Raw genomic sequence first — 5,021 nt, 5'->3', positions numbered from 1 at the left:
GTTTTTTGCTTTTTTGGTTAAAATTTGATTTTTAATATTGACTGCAGATCAGAAGTACAGCAAATTTTCGGTAATAGCGGGTCATTAAATGTTCCTGGTTTTAACAACGCTTTGTGCAAACCTAGAAATGCGGAACATAATTAAGTTTAATTTTAGTTCATTTCATTATTCTTTTATTTTTGAAATGCTCTCGGTAAATTAATCATCTGTGGTGAAGAAATTGAAGAATAACCACAATACACGCGTCATATAATTTCTTTTGTATTTTCAAGCTCGCTATTATTTAGGCCGAAGAATAAAAGCGTCTTCGCCAACTTCAGCAACGCTAAATTTTTTTTTGTATCAAAAGTCACATTTTTGATTGAATTTTGAGAAACTTAAGTTTTATTTCACCTAAAACGCATATTAATTTATTATTTATTCGAATTGTACTTTTGTGCCATTGTAACAATTTGCGTACTCGATAATTTTTATTACTATCACAAATTTTTACTGGAAGTCCTTCGTTTACACCAAAAATAACATTTTTTCCAGTAAAAACTTGCAGGAGGTAGCACACGACGGAGGTAGCAAAACGACTTCACTGACAAGTTTGTCGACTTTTTGGACCAGGAAAAACTTTCTATAAGAGAAATGCACAAATGCTATGCTAAGTAACATTTTATTCAATTCAAACGTTTATTTAATCAATTAAGCCCTCTTCGACCATACATTGATACTGTTGAAATAAACAGCAGCAAAACTAAAGTATTAAGAAAAATGCAAAAAAAATAATAATACTTAAAACTAATGTGAATACAATATTATCAATAGTTGACAAACTACACCCGTTCGTATTTTAACGATATGAAATGTTTGGCCTCTCGACAACATTTTTTCCAGTGTACAAAGCAATTCACATCTAGGTTAGGTTAAAGTGGCGGCACGATTAAGATTCAGGCTCACTTAGACTATTTAGTCCATTGTGATACCACATTAACTAAAAGTATCTATTACATATGGGCACTTCTAGTTTTAACCGCTGAACCTTCTCGATTATTTCCTTCTGTTGAACCAACTAGATTGTTCTAAAAACATTAGCAGACTGCTTAAGTTAACGTTTTCCAGGTCCGCCAGTAATCTAAAGCTATATGCCCCTAAAATTTGCTTACGCCTTACACAAAATGCAGGACACTCACACAAGAGTTGTTTAATTGATTCCTTTTCCTCCGCATCATGACAGCTCATACAATAGTCATTATACTTCGCGCCAATAGTTTTTGCAAAATCGCCTATCAAGCAGCGACCCGTTATAGCAGATATCAGGATTGATATCTGACGTCTAGAGAACACTAGCATATCTAGTGTGCGGTTTAAGCTTAAATGGGGCCATAACAGGTTGGCTGATAAGTCCCCGGTCTAATAAAGAAAAACACATTTTTTTTGTCAAAATTCGTTTTTATTATTCAACATATGTAGTTCCCTCCAAGAGCGATACAACGATTATAACGACCTCCCAATTTTTTGATACCATTTTGGTAGAACTCCTTCGGTTTTGCCTCAAAATAGGCCTCAGTTTCGGCGATAACCTTTTCATTGCAGCCAAATTTTTTCCCTGCGAGCATCCTTTTGAGGTATGAGAGCAAGAAAAAGTCGCTGGGCGCAAGATCTGCAGAAGCAATTCGAAGCCCAATTCATGAATTTTTGCCATCGTTCTCAATGACTTGTGGCACGGTGCGTTGTCTTGGTGGAACAACACGTTTTTCTTCTTCATATGGGGCCGTTTTGCTGCGATATCGACCTTCAAACGCTCCAATAACGCCATATAATAGTCACTGTTGATGGTTTTTCCCTTCTCAAGATAATCGATAACAAGTATTCCTTGCGCATCCCAAAAAAACAGAGGCCATTACTTTACCAGCGGACATTTGAGTCTTTCCACGCTTCGGAGACGGTTCACCGGTCGCTGTCCACTCAGCCGACTGTCGATTGGACTCAGGAGTGTAGTGATGGAGCCATGTTTCATCCGTTGTCATATATCGACGGAAAAACTCGGGTGTATTACGAGTTAACAGCTGCAAACACCGCTCAGAATAATGAACACGTTGTTGTTTTTGGTCAAATGTGACCTCGCGCGGCACCCATTTTGCATAGAGCTTCCGCATATCCAAATATTGATGAATGATATGACCAACACGTTCCTTGGATATCTTTAAGGCCTCTGCTATCTCGATCAACTTCATTTTACGGTCATTCAAAATCATTTTGTGGATTTTTATGATGTTTTCGTCGGTAACCACCTCTTTCGGGCGTCCACTGCGTCCACCGTCCTTCGTGCTCATTTCACCACGCTTGAATTTTGCATACCAATCAATTATTGTTGATTTCCCTGGGGCGGAGTCCGGAAACTCATTATCAAGCCAAGTTTTTGCTTCCACCGTATTTTTCCCCTTCAGAAAACAGTATATTAGCAAAACACGAAATTCCTTTTTTTTCCATTTTTTTCACAATAACAAAAGTTGCTTCAGAAAAGACGTCAAATTTTGACACGAATCATTTGAAGGTTGGTACTATATAAAAATAATATAATAGGTACTATATAAAAATAATATGCATTTAATACTGGCGACGCCATCTATGTGTCAGACCGAGGACTTATCAGCCAACCTGTTATTTGCTTGGTGTCGTTACAACTCTTGCAATTCTCCCATCGAACATTTGCCATCATAACTGCCCTCTCACGCAGTATGTTATGAGTTTGCAGGTAGACAGGGGCATACCAACAGATTCTAGTTCCCCTGGAGCATGTAAGGTAGTCCCTAGCCTCGCAGTTCCCCGGTTTCACATAGTCCAAGGATTTTATTGCAGGTTGACTGTCTGAGTATATATTAATGCCAACATTTTTTGGAACATTACTTCTCAGCCAATTCGCCACCTCTTATTGCTAATATTTCAGCCTGACAAACACTACAGTGATCAGGTAATCTTTTCGCTATTCGAATTTCCAGATCTTTAGAATATACTCCGAAACCCACTTGTCCATCCAATTTGGAGCCACCAGTGTAGAAATCTATATATCGTTTATTCCCCGGAGCCTGTGTGCACCACGCCTCACTGTTGGGAATTAGAGATTCAAATTTTTTGTCGAAAAGTGGTGTCGCCAAAGTATAATCCACTACGTTAGGCACATATGGCATTATTTTGAGGACACAACTGTGACCGTAACTTTTTTTCCGACCACAGCCATAGCTCGCGCAACCACACAGCCGTTGCTGCAGCTGCTGTTTGGCCAAAATGTCTAAAGGCAATAGATGCAGCATGACATTAAGGGAATTTGTTCCTGTCTTGCTGAATGCGCCTGAGATACACAAGAACGCCATACGCTGAACTTTTTCTAAACATGTTCGCCCATTTAGCCACCGTGGCGCAATGGTTAGCATGCCCGCCTTGGATACATAAGGTCGTGGGTTCGATTCCTGCTTCGACCGAATACCAAAAAGTTTTTCAGCGTTGGATTATCCCACCTCAGTAATGCTGGTGACATTTCTGAGGGTTTCTAAGTGATTTCATTGGAATGTGGATCGCCGTTCGGACTCGGCTATAAAAAGGAGGTTCCTTGTATTTGAGCTTAACATGGAATCGGGCAGCACTCAGTGATAAGAGAGAAGTTCACCAATGTGGTACCACAATGGACTGAATAGTCTAAGTGAGCCTGATACATCGGGCCACAATACCTAACCTAACCTTCGCCCATTTCTCAGTCATCCGGAGGGATATCTGTATAATATCTCTGATTGTGGATGGGAATTTTCCCCTGACTGCTAGCGCCACATCATCTGCGTATGCCACCACTTTTATCATTTCTTTTTCTATGGAAACCAGAAGGTTTTTTTATAGCAACATTTCAAAGAAGAGGTGATAGAACTACTCCTTGGGGAGTGCCTCTGTTCACATACCTTTGTATGTTTGCTTGTCCTTGTGTAGCTGAAATACGTCTCTTCGTTATCAGCCTAAGTATAGCTGGATCAACATTCAGAGTTGTCAGTCCATTTAAAATCGAGCTCGGATGGATGTTGTTGAACGCTCCTTCGATGTCTAGGATTGTGTAATCGTGGCGTTCATTGACAGATAGTGAGCTTTCGATAAAGCTGACTAGTTCATGCAAAGCGGTCTCAGTAGACCTGCCCTTCGAGTATACATGCTGTCGTTTCGAGAGCAAACTTGAATCGACGCTAGTTCTAAGATAAATGTCTATCATCCTCTCTAGAGTCTTAAGTAGGAATGAGGATAAGCTGATTGGTCGAAAATCCTTCGCACTGGAGTGAGAGGCTTTTCCTGCTTTAGGTATGAAAACGACTTTTGTTTCCCTCCAATTTTCTGGGATATATGCTAAGTTTATACATCCTTTATATATCACCGTCAACGAAGGGATAATTCTGCAGTCACTGCTTGTAGCTCCGCCGGAGTAATTCCATCAGGTCCGGGGGATTCGAATGACCCAAAGCTATTTAACGCACATTTTATTCTAGATTCCGATACAATTTGCTCGATAGAGAATGACCGCTGAGCCACTGTAGCACCGCCAGAACATGGTTCAACCGTCTGATTTCCAGGAAAATGTGTGTCCAATAGTACCTCCAACGTCTCCTCACTGGATGTTGTCCAATTGCCCTCCGATGTTTTAATGAAACCTGGAGCGGAGTTCGTGGATGCTAGTACCTTCCGTAGTCTAGAAGTCCCTAACGTATTCTCAATACTGCTGCAGTAAACATTCCAAGACTTATGCTGATCCTTTCTCAGTTCTCAGGAGCTCTGGTGGACTTTGCTTTGTTAAAGATTTACCCCCTTGGCTTCCCTTAGTAATCCTCTCCATTGCGTTTTCGATATCTTGTACAGTGCTCATATTTGTCTCTGGTATTTCCGGTATCATCATATTGAACGATTCCCTATACCTATTCCAATCAGCTTTCCTAACATTTGGCGGAAATATGGTCTTGGTGGTATGAACATGAAATTTTTAACTGATGCAGCGATGATCTGAG

This window comes from Haematobia irritans, chromosome 5 (genome assembly GCF_050003625.1).
Source record: "Haematobia irritans isolate KBUSLIRL chromosome 5, ASM5000362v1, whole genome shotgun sequence".
Classification (NCBI taxonomy): Eukaryota; Metazoa; Arthropoda; class Insecta; order Diptera; family Muscidae; genus Haematobia; species Haematobia irritans.
Note: the sequence above shows the minus strand (reverse complement) of the source record.